Here is a 15594-nt window from a genome sequence, read left to right on the forward strand (position 1 = left end):
CAACAAGTGTGCTGTTACCTGATCCTCTCCAGCTGCCTTCCCCTTTGCATACCTCCCAAGGCTTTTTTTACTTCTTCCGGTGTTATTTGTGCGATTTCGAATTCCTATAGCCTATTCTCTCTTCCATTATCGTCGAGGTACCACTGGTACTGTATAAATATCTATAGAACTCCTCAGCTACTTATCTATTCAATCCATATTAGCAATGATTTTGTCGGCTTTGTCTCTGAACGCATACATCTGATTCTTGCCAATTCCTAGTTTCTTCTTCACTGCTTTTAGGCTTCCTCCGTTCCTGAGAGCATGTTCAATTCTATCCATATTATACTTCCTTCTGTCAGGTGTCTTACACTTGTCGATTAACTTGGAAAGTTCTGCCAGTTCTATTCTAGCTGTGGAGTTAGAGGCTTTCATACATTGGCGTTTCTTGATCAGATCTTTCGTCTCCTGAGATAGCTTACTGGTATCGTGTCTAACAGAGTTACCACGGACTTCTATTGCACACTCCTTAATTATGCTCATAAGATTGTCGTTCATTGCTTCAACACTAAGGTCCTCTTCCTGAGGTTAAGCCGAATACCGGTTCTGTAGCTTGATCCGGAATTACACTATTTTCCCTCTTACCTCTAACTCATTGATCGGCTTTTTATGTGCCAGTTTCTTCAGTTCCCTTCTCAGGTCTAGGCTAATTCAAATTCTTACCATCCTACGGTCACTGCAGCGCACCTTGCCGAGAACGTCCACATCTTGTATGATGCCAGATGTGGACGTGGACGTCCTTGTCCAGGCTAAAATAAAGCAGTCCTCTGATCGCTGGCTGGCGGAAGTTCGCGATGCAACTAAAGGGGGTCAAGTAAATTTTTGGACCATATAAGCTGGCTGGGTAAAGCGAATCACAGAAAGCAGGAAAAGATTAACGATGCCGAGGGAAAATGTTTAGAGGAAGATGTCGCTGTGAACTATATTGGTTCAGTTATAGCTGAGTCATTTAGCAAAGACGATAGGGTAATCACCCCAAAGGAGGGATCCACACAGGATATCACAATAGAAAACAGCTTAGAACTGACCAATCTTAACTGGATAAAGGCGGAAGCAAATGTTTCAAAATGCACGTCCGCGGGGATAGACGAAATTCAAATCAAGTTAATTAATGCACTTGGCCCAAGAAGAAAGGAAACGCTGATAAAAGCATTGGAGACAGTCATAACAAATAAGCAATCTCCGCACGGCTGGAAATAGTAAAATCTATTTGATTTATCAAGGGAAAGGCGATAAGAGGAACATAACATCTTTCCGACCAATTAGGATAACATCAGTTATATATAGGCTGGCGATGCAGGCGGTGAAATTAAAAAGGCAGTCATGGGTTGAAGGTAATAGAATACTAGGAGAACTTCAGAACGGGTTCAGAAGTGGTAGGCGCTTAGATGATAGCCTGTTCGTGCTTACCCAGTGCACGCAAATAGCTAAGGTGGAAAATAGACCTCTGTATTTAGCCTTCCTGGAGATAAGTAGTGCATACGACAACGTGAACAGCGAACTCCTGTGGATCGTATTAAAAGATGAAGGTATCGGTCATGAGGTAATTGATTTCCCACAGGAAATATATCGAGAAAATAATGTTGAAATAACAAGGAAAAGACGGCAACTGTCAAGGTACGCAAAAGATTGAGGAAAGGTTGTGCTCTATCACAGGTGCTGTTCATGCTTTATATGATAAATATGGAAACAAGGCTACAAGGAAGCAATCTAGGGTATAATCTGTCGTACAGATTAAGCGGAAAGGTCGTTTAGCAACGACTGCCGGGTTTAATGTATGCGGATGATATTGTGCTGTTAGCAGATAGCCAGGAAGATTTGCAAACTCTGGTTAGTTACTGTGGAGACGAAGGAGACACTCTAGGATTCAGTTTTAGCGCAGCTAAGTGCGGTGGGATATTTTTCAACAATACAACTGATCAGGAGCCTACAATACAAGGCCATGAAATACCCCGAGTGGCCGAATACAAATATCTCGCTATATGGATAAACACGGAAAAGCACGAACAGTCTCTCATAGCAAAAGGGCGAAGAGATGCCGGGGTAATGAAACATAGGGCATTGTGGGAGTACAACAGGTATGAAGTACTGAGAGGTATTTGGAAGGGAGTAATGGTGCCGGGGCTTACTTTTGGGAATGAGGTCTTGTTCTTAAGGGCAGAAGTTCAGTCGACAATTGAAGTAAATCAGAGCACTGTTTGAAGATTAGCACTTGGTGCCCACGGGAAAACCACAAACGAGGCAGTAGAGGGGGACATGGGCTGGGTATCGTTCGAAGCATTTTAGGCTCAGTGTAAAATCCTATATGAAAACCCCTGAGGAAATCGGACGATAATAGGTGCGCAGCTAAGGTATTTAACCCATTAGGGACCGGTTTCTTTATTTTCTTGCTATATTATTCTACTTATTCCTGCCTTTGCGAGGGGCTCCCACAAAACGACTGACAGCTGCTGCCACTTGGTATCCATAAAGGTTAAATACCCATACAGAAAGAGCGTTGACTCCCAATGACGGAAAAGAACAAGGAAGCTAACCAGTAAGTGTGCCAGACACGAGGACGAAGAAAGACAGATCATTAAACGACAGGTTAAAAACGCGGAAGGTAAAAATTGAATAATTTAAATGGAAAAGAAGCCTACTGTTGAACTATATCGAGACTGTAAACAGCAGATCAGGAAGGAAGCTTCTTACGATAACTCAAGAGGGATAACTCAAGATGCCTCACTCTTTGCAGCTAGGTTAGGATGTCTTAGAACGCGTAGCCATCAAAATAAATTTGATGAAGAAGACACATGTACTGTGTGTGGTAAATCTTTAGAAACAATAGAACACCTCATAGTAAAATGGGACGGTATCCATATCGATATCGATGCGGGCACAGTCACGCTTCCTGAGGCCCTAGGATTTAGAGTTAACAATAGTCGTGTAAATAAATATGTGGTGCAAATTAGCAAAAAGCGATTGAAAGTTTGGTGGCTCAAAAGCAGAAAGGCGACATACGGTTAAACGTGTAGGAACACATACTTAAAGAAAAATGCCGAATTTTAATAACTTACAAAGCAATTAAACAAATATACAAAGCTGAGCATGGTGGCAACTGCCACCACTCGGTTTTAAAGGCGACGCTCCTACCTTCCATCCATCCATTCGTCCTCCAGCACCCCCGGCCATCATCACAAAAAGAGACACGTTTTCACCGCCGGACGACAATCTGCCCTATTGCAGTACACCATACCGAACTCATGCAATCGTGCCTGGTGTAATCTCGATGGCAGGGGCTTGGCAAAAAATGAAAAAATCGACTACACGAAATGTACTCAGAGTAAAGGTTCTCATTTTTGCTGTTGCGAACTTTGTAATAATTTTATGACATGCAGCACAATAGTTGTAGTTTGTGCAACTGTGGGCGCTATAACGTAAAACTATTCTAAACCTTTCTATTCCAATTCTGCAATCAGCCTACCGTGATTGGTCAAAAACATTTTGGACAACCCCCACTTCACCAGTCTGTTACGCAACGTCACGAAAACCGCGATCGCTCCCCATGATATGACGTGCGCACAATGATTATGCATAATTTGACCGAGCAAAACAGAAGCAGAAGCAGTAAACCGCCGGAATGCAGCTCAAGCAGAAACGGCGATGTTTAGTCAGAACAAGCAGGAACCTTTAGCTGAGCGCCAAGCAGCGTGGTCACCACTACAAAGTTAAAGGACGGGTGGCTGGTAGTCTGCTTTTATAGCAAAAGCGGTATCGCAAGATGCCGAGATATTCCCCGGAGCTGATGATAGGCAGCAGACCTCCTGGTGACAGCCAGTCGAAAAGCAACGCCTTCCGTGCTTTCGCTAAACACGGTGATGCACGTGACGAATGCCGATTCTTTCCAAAACGTCGGAATGCAGCTCCAGCAGAAACGGCGATCTGTAGTAAGGACAAGCAGGAGCCTTTAGCTGAGCGCCAAGCAGCGTGGTCACCACTACCAAGTTAAAGGACGGGTGGCTGGTAGTCTGCTTTTATAGCAAAAGTGGTATCGCAAGATGCCTAGATATTCCCTGTAGCTAATGATAGGCAGCAGACCTCCTGGTGACAGCCAGTCCAAAAGCAACGCCTTCCGTGCTTTCGCTAAACACGGCGATGCACGTGACGAATACCGCTTCTTTCCAAAACGTCGGAATGCAGCTCCAGCAGAAACGGCGATCTGTAGTAAGGACAAGCAGGAACCTTTAGCTGAGCGCCAAGCAGCGTGGTCACCACTACCAAGTGAAAGGACGGGTGGCTGGTAGTCTGCTTTTATAGCAAAATCGGTATCGCAAGATGCCTAGATATTCCCTGTAGCTAATGATAGGCAGCAGACCTCCTGGTGACAGCCAGTCCAAAAGCAACGCCTTCCGTGCTTTCGCTAAACACGGTGATGCACGTGACGAATGCCGATTCTTTCCAAGACGTCGGAATGCAGCTCCAGCAGAAACGGCGATCTGTAGTAAGGACAAGCAGGAACCTTTAGCTGAGCGCCAAGCAGCGTGGTCACCACTACCAAGTTAAAGGACGGGTGGCTGGTAGTCTGCTTTTATAGCAAAAGTGGTATCGCAAGATGCCTAGATATTCCCTGTAGCTAATGATAGGCAGCAGACCCCCTGGTGACAGCCAGTCCAAAAGCAACGCCTTCCGTGCTTTCGCTAAACACGGCGATGCACGTGACGAATACCGCTTCTTTCCAAAACGTCGGAATGCAGCTCCAGCAGAAACGGCGATCTGTAGTAAGGACAAGCAGGAACCTTTAGCTGAGCGCCAAGCAGCGTGGTCACCACTACCAAGTGAAAGGACGGGTGGCTGGTAGTCTGCTTTTATAGCAAAATCGGTATCGCAAGATGCCGAGATATTCCCCGGAGCTGATGATAGGCAGCACACCTACTGGCTGCACCCAGTCCAAAAGCTACCCCTTCAGTGCTTTCGCTTACCACGGCGATAGACGTGACGAAGGCCGCTTCTTTCCAAAACGTCGGAATGAGGCTCCAGCAGAAACGGCGATCTGTAGTAAGGACATGCAGGAACCTTTAGCTGAGCGCCAAGCAGCGTCGTCACCACTACCAAGTTAAAGGACGGGTGGCTGGTAGTCTGCTTTTATAGCAAAAGTGGTATCGCAAGATGCCTAGATATTCCCTGTAGCTAATGATAGGCAGCAGACCTCCTGGTGACAGCCAGTCCAAAAGCGACGCCTTCCGTGCTTTCGCTAAACACGGTGATGCACGTGACGAATACCGATTCTTTCCAAAACGTCGGAATGCAGCTCCAGCAGAAACGGCGATCTGTAGTAAGGATAAGCAGGAACTTTTAGCTGAGCGCCAAGAAGCGTGGTCACCACTGCCAAGTGAAAGGACGGGTGGCTGGTAGTCTGCTTTTATAGCAAAAGCGGTATCGCAAGATGCCGAGATATTCCCTGTAGCTAATGATAGGCACCACACCTCCTGGTGGCAGCCAGTCCAAAAGCTACGCCTTCCGTGCTTTCGCTGACCACGGCGATGCACCTAACGAAGACCGCTTCTTTCATAAGCTTCGGTAGGCAGTTCCAGCAGAAACGGCGATCTGTTGTAAGAACAAGCAGGAACCTTTAGCTGAGCTCCAAGCAGCGTGGTCACCACTGTCATGCTACAGAGAGCTACAGAAATGGAACTTGGCGCTATATGTGAATCAGTAGCGACAGACAAACTTTCGTTTGAAATGATCCTTAAGTTCTTAGAAAAAGAAAACATTAGCTTGAGTTGCTTGTAGTCTACTAGGTTTATGGGGCTCGTTTCCGAAAGTACTCCGCGAGTGGAGCCCTTACATCCTCGCCTTCCCCAGTGCATGCATCAGTGTTATGCAATGCCTGCTTGTACAGCTCGTTGAAGGTGCAGACATCCTGCATCCACTCGTTAAGGGGTGAAGGCCACTTTATTCTTTGTAATGCGGAGACACACGTATTGGTTTCCATCATGAGGCTGCACCGAGTGGGGAATGTACGTCAGTTCTGTACGGATGTAAACAATTACTTTGCTGGATTTCCCACACGTCGACCGCATAAATGCTTCGTATCCAAAGAGTCTTAGCGCTTTTGACACGCTCGGCTCACATATTACCACTACAGGAAATCGATTCGTGAAAACGTATTGGCGGAAACGTGAAATCCTTGATTTAAGTCATCTGGCATTCCACTGGAAAATCGTAGCGCTACGTACTTCATCACGGAGTGAAGGCAGTGGAAGAGCCATTGTGCTTAAGCAAGATTTGCAAGCACTGGTCTCAGGGCATCCAACACTTGCACTGCGCTTCGAGCTGTTGGCGTATTCGAGTTGCCGACAAGCGTGCGAATCGCATTTATCAAAGACTTGAGCATTGTTACAATTCTGCGGTCATGCTCTGCCAGCTCATCTGGGTGAGGGGTGGAGCAATGTGGTGCCTTTCCTTGTTGGGGTTTTTCCACAGGGCTTATCCTTGACAGTGGTGGCCATTCCTCATCCACGGCATTCTTTTCAGATGCTCCGCTATCTATACACGGTTTGGAAACATTCTGCACTGAGGTTGGAGCAGATTCAACAGCAAGAGGCTGTGCGGCACGCGTATTCTTTGTGCGGAGAGCAGAATTCTTTTGATGAGCGTCTGCGACGGTTCGGTTCGACGGCGACCGATTGCGAGACATCCTGACGGCGACTACTGGACCCTGGATTATCACGGGATACTTTAATGCTCATCACTTGGCTTGGGGAAGCTCCAGAATAGATTCCAGGGGCCGGAAACTTGTGGGATGTGCTTCCGACCACTAACTTAGCATTTTGAACGATGGCAGTCCGACGTACTTGCATGGTTCGAACTATAGCAGTTGCTTAGACTTGACCTTGGTGTCACGGCAACTTGGTCAAAATGTTCGATGGTTCTCTGACATCGAGACTCATGGTAGTGACCATGTTCCCACCTACTTAAGTCTCACTGGATTTGGAAGCTTCTCCTCTTGTACTTCCCGACAAGCATATATAAGGTGGTCAACGTATAAGTCAAAGGTGGAAGAGGCATGCAAATAAGGATTTACCGGCACCATTGAAAACCTTATTACAAGTGTACCGGATTCGTCTAAGTACACATTTACATCCGCTAAAAAACGTACGGATTTTGACATGGAACTTGAGCGACTTCGAACGATTCGCAGAAAAGCCGAGAGGCGATACAGGCGCACGAAGTCAATTCATGACCTTAGAGTCGCTCGACGTATACAGAAGAAAATCCAACGTCGTATGGACAGGCTGGAGGAACAATGGTGGAAGACGTTCTGCGAATCACTTGACCCCCGCAAGCCACTGTCTATCATATGGAGGGCGGTGCGTGGCCTTGGATCGTCTCCACAGTAACGACACCAATTCTCAGCCCTAGCCCTCCATCACAGGTCGATAAGCCGAAGACTTCTTTGTGAAGATTGCGGGCAGTGTGGTCACCATCAATAGCGAAATTCTGGGTGAGGTTCCTGCGACACGCTTCCCCGAATTGAATGTGTCCTTCTCACTTGAGGAATTGGACGCTGCTCTGGCCTCATGCAGGCGCCCATCGTCGCCAGGACCAGACGGCATCACCTACGCTGCTTTATGCCACCTAGTTGAATATGACCGAAGCAGACTTCTGGAACGTTATAACCAGTCATGGAATGATGGCGTCGTTCCTGAGCGGTGGAAGTCCAGCCGCTTGATACCACTCCTGAAGCCTGGAAAGTCGCCACTTGACCTAGCATCCTACCGACCCATTGCGCTGTCCAGCTGTGTTGGGAAGGTCATGGAAAGAATGATTCTCACCCACCTAGAATGATATCTTGAGCGCCACAACGTATACCCCGATGCCATGGCTGGTTTTAGAAGAGGCCGTTCCTCTATTGACAACGTCATCGACCTAGTCATGTCTGCACAACAAGAAAAACACCACAAGCGTATGTAGGTTGCACTATTCCTCGACGTGAAAAGCGCCTATGATAATGTAACGCATGAAGCCATCCTTGATGCCCTGGAAAATGATGGAATTGGTGAACGCATGTTTCGGTGGATTCGGAGCTATCTGTTCTAAAGATCCTTCTTTTTGCTCAGTGCAGATGGCCGAACTGCTGACCATTACACTTACCATGGCGTCCCTCAGGGTGGGATTCTTAGCCCCACTTTGTTCAACCTTGCAATCCTTGGCCTTGCCGACGTTCTACCACATACAGTAAACCTTTCCATATATGCTGTCGACATATGCATATGGGCCTCGGCAGTTACACGTCTCCAGGTGCGTGCACGGCTCCAAAAAGCAGTGACCCTAACATCATCGTACCTGCGTGCGCAAGGCCTCAGCATTTCGACCGAGAAGTGCGCCTTAGTCGCCTTTACCCACAAGCCCGCGACCTGGTACCCCATTTTTATTAACCACCAACCAATTTCCTACGCAAAAACAAACCGATTCCTAGGCGTTATTATAGACAGAGACCTTTCATGGAGCCCCCACATCACATACTTGAAGAAGAGGCTTACTTTTATCTCCCATATACTAAGGTTTCTTGCCGGCAAAATGTGGGGCACATCCATGGCATCTATGCTTCAACTATACAGGACGCTCTTCCTAGGATACTTGCGATACAGCACACCAGTGCTGTCCAATGCTAACAAAACTAACATCCGTGTCCTTCAGAGCATTCAAGGCCAAGCCCTTGAGCATGTCTGGGGCTACCTCGAAATGCTTCAACCGTGGCAGCAATTGCCACCGCGAGAGACCACCCAATAAGGACCTATATAGATATCGACGCACTCCGGGTGCATGTTCGTCATATATCTAGAGTCGCTGACCACCATCTCGCTCGCTTGCCTGAGATAAGACCCAAGGCAGCGTTCTCCAGATCAATTGCGGCTAACCGGTACGCTTTGTCTTTGAGGCACTCACCCTCAACAAGAACACCATCCCCTATGTGGTGCTTGAAGAAGCCTCCTGTGTACCTTGCTGTTCCAGGAATAGTAAAGAAAGCTAGCCTGACCACCGCGGCTCTCAAGCAGATCACACTGGAACTTCTGCATTGTTCATACGCTAACCGAATTCATGTTTACATGGATGGTTCCGTCTCGGAAAATTCTAGGGCGCCATTGTTCTACCATCTCAATCGGTCGTCATCAAGTTTAAGACTTCACACGTAACGACATCTACAGGTTCTGAACAGGCCGCTCTTCGCGCTGCTGTCGAATACATCGAAAAAGAACCGCCCAACAAATGGGCAATATTTTGTGACTCGAAAGCAGCCCTCCAGAGCTTGCGAAGTTTAGGACGTGGCAATTATGAACAGCTGGTGTCACAAATCAACGAAACCTGCCATTGCGCATCTGAAAGAGGACATGATATCATATTTCAGTGGCTGCCGGGACATTGTGGCATCGTTGGTAATCACCTCGCTGATGACGCTGCCCGATGTGCCCAGGCTAGCTCACCGACACTCCTTATAGTTTTACCCAGAGTCAACGCTGCAAGAAAGCTTCGCAGTCTCGCTTGTACAATAACGTTAGGTTGTAACTCCAAGTGTCGTTTACACAGTCTCGACCCATCACTGAAACTTACATTACCAGCGAACCTTCCACGACGTGACGCAACACTGCTGTGTCGGCTGTGTGTAGGAGTAGCATTCACTTACTCCTACAGCTATCGTATTGGAATGGCGGATTCGCCAATGTGCGCTAAGTGCAGGTGTGAAGAGACCATCAGTCACCTTCTGTGCCACTGTTCTCGCTTCAATAATCAACGTGAGACTCTCCAGTGTGCCTTAAATAGACTGGATGACAGGCCATTTACGGAAGCGAAGATCTTGGGAGCCTGGCCTCACAGTTCATTGGCCCAGAAAGCAGTTCGAGGCGCTTTTTCGCTACCTGAGGGTAACAGGCTTGAGTGCCCGACTATAGACATCCTACACCTAAGTTCTCTCTCTTCCTCTTTCACTCCCCATTCCCTTCCTCACGTGTAGGGTAGCAAACTGGACTCAGTCTGGTTAACCTCCCTGCCTTTCCGTCTTCCCTTCTCTCTCTCTCAGCATCCACTGCTCTTCCACATAATCTCGGAAGGCTTCGCAGATGTCGTGTAAAGTGCAGGACCCCCTAATGGCCAGCTTGACATTCGACAGTCGGTATTCCATCCCCTTCATAATGAGCCTAAGCGTGCCTTCGCTCGACCAACTGCATTTTTCCCTATTCGCCATTGCTTTGACAGGTTGTACTTGAAGACTGCTTGCTTGGAATCACTTGGGGCATTTACATACGGCTTCACTAAATGCGATGTCAGCGGAAATGCTTCGTCATGCAGCATGATCGGTGGTGCAGGCGTTCTTTCAATCACTGACACTGAAGAGTTTAAGTGACCACTATTCCAACTCTCTTCAACATTGACCGACCGTAAACATGGGTGTGATGGCATGTATCCGGGCTACCCACGTTCAAGTACAGGAAGCGGTAGCAGTGGTCTGCAACTGCAAGCATTATGACGCTGTACCTGCATCTAACAAATGTTTGCAAGCAGTGTGCAGAAATTGCCTGAAGTGAAATTAAGGATTTAAACATTCTTGTAATATCAGGTTTTAGGATACTAGCAGCTGCATATATTCATATATTTGAAATTGTACAGGTTCTTGAAGTCATAAATTTTTTGCCTTTAAACGAAACAATACTCAGTGATGGCTTTTAAAATAAGGAATTGTCATTGTGTGTGGGTACACTTTTTCCATAACGTAAACAAATCTGCTGAGGATAAAGTTGATTTGCAGGATGTGTGCGCTTTCTGACATTCATCTTGAAGACGCTCGTGCACATGGGGCGGAGCTCGGAAAGCTAAAAAAAAACGTAGACCCGGTTATTGGTGTTGTGCAATAATATAATTGATCGAAGAAAAGTGATTTTGATAACTGAAACAAGTTTGGGACTGATAACGAGTGACCGCTGCGCGCATTAGTGAGCTCTTTGTCCGGTAAAAATACCCGACCGGATAAAAAAAAAATAAATAAATTGTAGACGCTAAAGATAACGTTGACGTACATGGAAGGTCACATAATTCGATCAATAAATGGTAATTAAAGCTCGCCATTTTGTCTTTTGTCTATCTGCCTTGGGACCGAGTCTGGGAGTGTCCGCGGCTTGTAGCTTATGGCAGAGAGAAAGAAAAAAGACTAAGAGCGGACACTCCGAGAAATCTGGCCTCAGGAACTAGGTCACGGCTACGTAATGAACTAGTGCTGTCAACAAACGCCAGAGGACGCAGGCGCAAAAAAAGAAAAAGTTGTGATGAATTCTGCTCAATCGTTTTGCAAAATAATAAATACACGCCCATATTTGGCGTGTTTCTTATGCATAAAAACAGAATTTATCAAAGACACCTTCCGTGCTTTTTGTTCTTCATCCCTACTGCCATTAACACCAATCACCAGTCGTCCATCGAGCAGAAATCAACGATTCGTGTACCAGCGGCGTGCCAGCGGAAATTTTTCGTGAAAACCGGCTGCGGCGGTGTTTTCGTGTGTGAGACAGGTGAGTCACGTTTTCAAGCGAAGCTTGGAGTAAATCACTTGTGAAGACGACGAGGTTCGCTAAAAAAAAGCAGTTTGCGGCTCTATATGAGGCGGCTAGATGCGAACAATGGGAAAAGCATGCCACCCCAAGAAACGCGTAGCGTGAGGGCTGTACCATGTACTTTCTTGCTACCCCCGCCGGGAACGGCACGATCTTTGTTGGTTGCGTTCCGTGAAAATCATTAAACAACGCGCAGCTGCCATTAACTTGGACCGGTTCACGGCTGTGCACTGCACTGCGACTCGCAGCTTGTCAGACGCCATCGAGACGCTGCGTCTCGGTTTGCGAGGGTAAACCGTTCTTGCCCAGCGCTGTTTGCGATAACCACGGTATCGGCATTCCGTTGAAATAGTTCGTATTGCGGACTAAAAACGATCTGCTGGACAACGCTTAAGGTCAATATCATGAATAGCACATTTATGGAAAATTCCGGTTTCGAGAAAATTGAATTCGTGACCTACGTTTACACGATCGCGTGATGGTTGTAGGTCCTTTCGTTGGCCCGTTTTGGAGGCTGACGAACGCTGGAACGAACATAAAAGACGCCACGCCGATTCAGACCGAAAACGGCGTTCCGGGGACTGGCGCTACCTAAATAAAGAAAAGCAGGACGGTAAGCACACTGTAGCCAAGCTTTGCTTGCTCGTTTCCCTTATAGAGTAAGGCGTCCTGAATATTTTAATGATATTGCTTGCAAACAATGGCATGTGACATAAACAGCGAGCATAGCTTATTGCGTTTTGTACTTCAGCGAGGTGTGCACGGACGGACGCTGGTGTATACGTCCGTGCGGATTGTTTATACAGAAAAGTAACCGTGGGGGAAAGTCACGAATGACTCCTGCATGTACTTATTGCGGCGGCCGTGTTGGGAAGTACTGCGCATTCTGGTTACTTACGGTTCCTTACCATTTTTTCGTGGCGAAATACATCGCACAACGTATTGTTGCGTAGGCGCGGCGGGGTCCGCATTTGAACAAAGGACTCGTATTTGGACGTTTAGAATTTATCTTTACCACACTTATGTGAACTACTATTTCGCCTACTAATGTACTCCTTATACTGAGTACGTACAGCGGTGTCCAAAAGTTCACAGGCCACGATGCCATGGGATAAGATAGGATGGCGGCCTGGAAACTTTTGAACACCCCTGTACGGGGTCTTAACATTTATCCTTGTAAGTGCGAGTTTTATGGGTCAGAGGTCAGAATGTGTCGGCGGTTTTATATGGTGCATCGGTTCGCTATTCATTCAAAGCGGTTTCCTGGTTCAGTTGTGACCCTTACATATGTTTTTGGTAACTAACAAAGCGTGCACTTATTGACACTTTCAGACCGTGCTGATGCCATGCCGTTCGGCGGTCCAAGCTACGGCATCTACTGCTGTGTTTCGTGGTGCTTTAACAACGACAGAACCCAGAAAAAGCCTATCTTGCCTTGGAATAAAAACGTTGCGGAAACTCTGTCTCTTCGATAGATATGACCGCTTGTACCAAAACACAGAAGACAAGCGCGATGGGTAAAGTCGTAGTGAATTATGATTACCTCTATCTCCATCTGTTATAACTTAATCGAAATAAAAATTGCGTCAGGATCTCAGTCCACGCCAAATATTGAACTAGACAAAATAGGGAATCGCTAAACCAAAACGACAAATAAAAGCGTTTCCATTTGGGTGACGAAAAGTGGACTGAAATGACACGCTTCCGCTACAGCCTAGCATCGGTTACGCGGGGTAATCCAAATTTCGCGCCAGGGAAGCCGAAACAGGAAGTGCAGGCCAGTTGCTCTCACCAACCGCCAGGTGCGCTAGGGTCGATTGAGCCGCTGGGGTGTATGGGAGTGCCCACTCTTAACTTTGTTTTCTTTCTCTATGCTTATGGTATCTTCGACTGGTCGCCTCCATCCGCCGAAGCAGAGTCGGGCAGATCCGGCGTTCCCGGAGCTCAGAGATAGAGGACAAGCGCGCAAGCCGAACGTGCGACTCGCTCTCGGAGGAGGAAATGGCAGATGTAGAACCACGTGACTAGTGCGAATGTCCAATGTTACGTCTATCTACTGTGAACTACAAGTATTGGGTAGTGGAAAGAGCGGAGGGCTGGGCGCACAGGCAGCGTGAAGCCAAGAGCGAAGACTCCCGCTAGGGGCACTGGTGTTCTTTTCCCGAAGAGACTGTGCCGGTTTGAGCTCGCGTTGCCCACGTGCGCATCACCGCGTCATTCTAAGTGCTACGAGCCAGCGTGCTTTTCGCATTTTTGCTAGTGAAGCTACTGACAGTGCCGAGCGTGACCGTTGCTCTGTTCGATGCTGCCCTGTTGTTGCTTTTTGGATAATGGAACAGAAGAAGAAAAAAGAGCGATACGCATTGTTATGCGCCCGGATGCAAAGGCGGGTATCTTGGTTTTCGGAAAGTAAATGGGCGCACGTTGTTTCTTTTTGGAGTGCCTAAAGACAATGACCGGCGGAAACAATGGGAGAGGAATCTTCACCGCAAAGATAAGCCACTCTCCGAGACTTCAAGTGTGTGTGAGAGGCACTTTGAAGCGCGTATTATTCGGCGCGACTATGTTCATTTTATCAAAGGTGAGTAAGTAACGATTCCTAGAGGTAAACCGGCGCTGGCCAACGACGCGTTGCCTACGCTCCTGCCCGATTTGCCATCCTACCTCTCAAAGGAAATGCGTCAGAGAAGACCAGAGAAGAAACCCGTTGCAGTGTGCCCAGCTGCACGTACGAAGAAGGTGCGTTTGTCTCGTTGCGACGTTCATGATTCATCACCCCAAGATGACGGTGCGGATGGCAACGTCAGCATGGATGTGACAGTGCCTCAGCATGATCTTCAAACGATCGAAACAGTGTTACCGTACCGAAGAGGTGGACACGACTTGATGCGGTAGACTTCGATGGAGTCGTGTTTGCCACGACAAGTGTGAGAAAAAATCCATTTGCTCTTTTTCATGAAAGAGTGCTGATGTTTACGACTAACTGCGCAAACACAGTTACCGCCCGCTTATACTTTCGCGGAAAAGAGAGCAAGCAAGTTATGTTAAGATCGATAAAGGAGGCGGAAGAGATTTGTGAAGACTCAGATACTGATATTGTTTGCAAGGGTGCCAAGGACCAAGCCGAGTTTGAGAACGACTACAGCAAGGATATCACATGCCACCTCAAGCACTCTATTCACATTGTGCAAGATACTAGCGTCAGCCGATCTTGCTCGGGAATAGTAAGCAAAGAAGGTAAGCACTCGCTTCTTCTGCGACACTGTGCTTTTAGTTTTTTTTTCATGTGGGATAAAACATCCTTTGAGACATGAAAAAAAAAGCAAAATCAGCTTTGCTTGTACACTGGCTTGCACGTGATATCATCTAGCTACAAACTTGAGACATCGTCAAGGCTCTTAAGTTTCAGCAATTCCGAAGAATACCATATCGTAAAACCATCGTTCCTATCCAAGTGCAAACTAAACGTTTAATTGAAAAACACCGTCACGCACTGTTTACAGCACCTACAGGGAACTATCCATTTGGATTCACCTTACGTAACATCTTATTACCAATACATAAAGGTGACAGTAGCCCAGAACAGAAAAGCACCAGTTAAATGGGTGTTTTGGCTGCGAGAATAATGTTGGACAGCCACAAGCAAAATATTAAAATTTGCCTCGTGTGTCCTTTTATTTTTATATATTGCAACTTGTGTTGTATAAACATTTCTCCGAAAATGAGAATAACCAGCCCAACTCTTTTTTTGTGTGTGTGCTTTGCTTTAGGGTCCACCTGTGTAGCGTGCCGCTATATGAGGAAGAGCCTACAGTCAAGGAAGTCCCGGCTCAAGACGAGAAAGCCTCTGAAGACCAACATTCCTAAGCACTTGAAACTGGCTCGGCAAAGGACAAAGCGCCTGACCACACGTGCCAGAACACTTCAGCAGATGGTTCGCGAAATGAAAGATGCAAATTCGAAAATCACTGAA

At 47.0% G+C, this 15594-nt stretch overlaps 1 protein-coding gene and 1 long non-coding RNA gene across 4 annotated transcripts in view; one reads left to right on the forward strand and one right to left on the reverse strand.

Annotated features, from left to right (window-relative positions):
• Nucleotides 1–15594, reverse strand: part of LOC135910894 (2-Hydroxyacid oxidase 1-like) — a 173561-nt gene that overhangs the window by 108940 nt on the left and 49027 nt on the right. The gene's annotated exons all lie outside the window — the stretch shown is intronic.
• LOC135910895 (uncharacterized) lies at nt 11499–13074 on the forward strand. The gene is made up of 3 exons (XR_010567153.2): nt 11499–11579; nt 12110–12234; nt 12954–13074. It is a non-coding gene; the product is annotated as an uncharacterized lncRNA (long non-coding RNA).

This window comes from Dermacentor albipictus, chromosome 2 (assembly GCF_038994185.2).
Source record: "Dermacentor albipictus isolate Rhodes 1998 colony chromosome 2, USDA_Dalb.pri_finalv2, whole genome shotgun sequence".
NCBI classification, from domain to species: Eukaryota; Metazoa; Arthropoda; class Arachnida; order Ixodida; family Ixodidae; genus Dermacentor; species Dermacentor albipictus.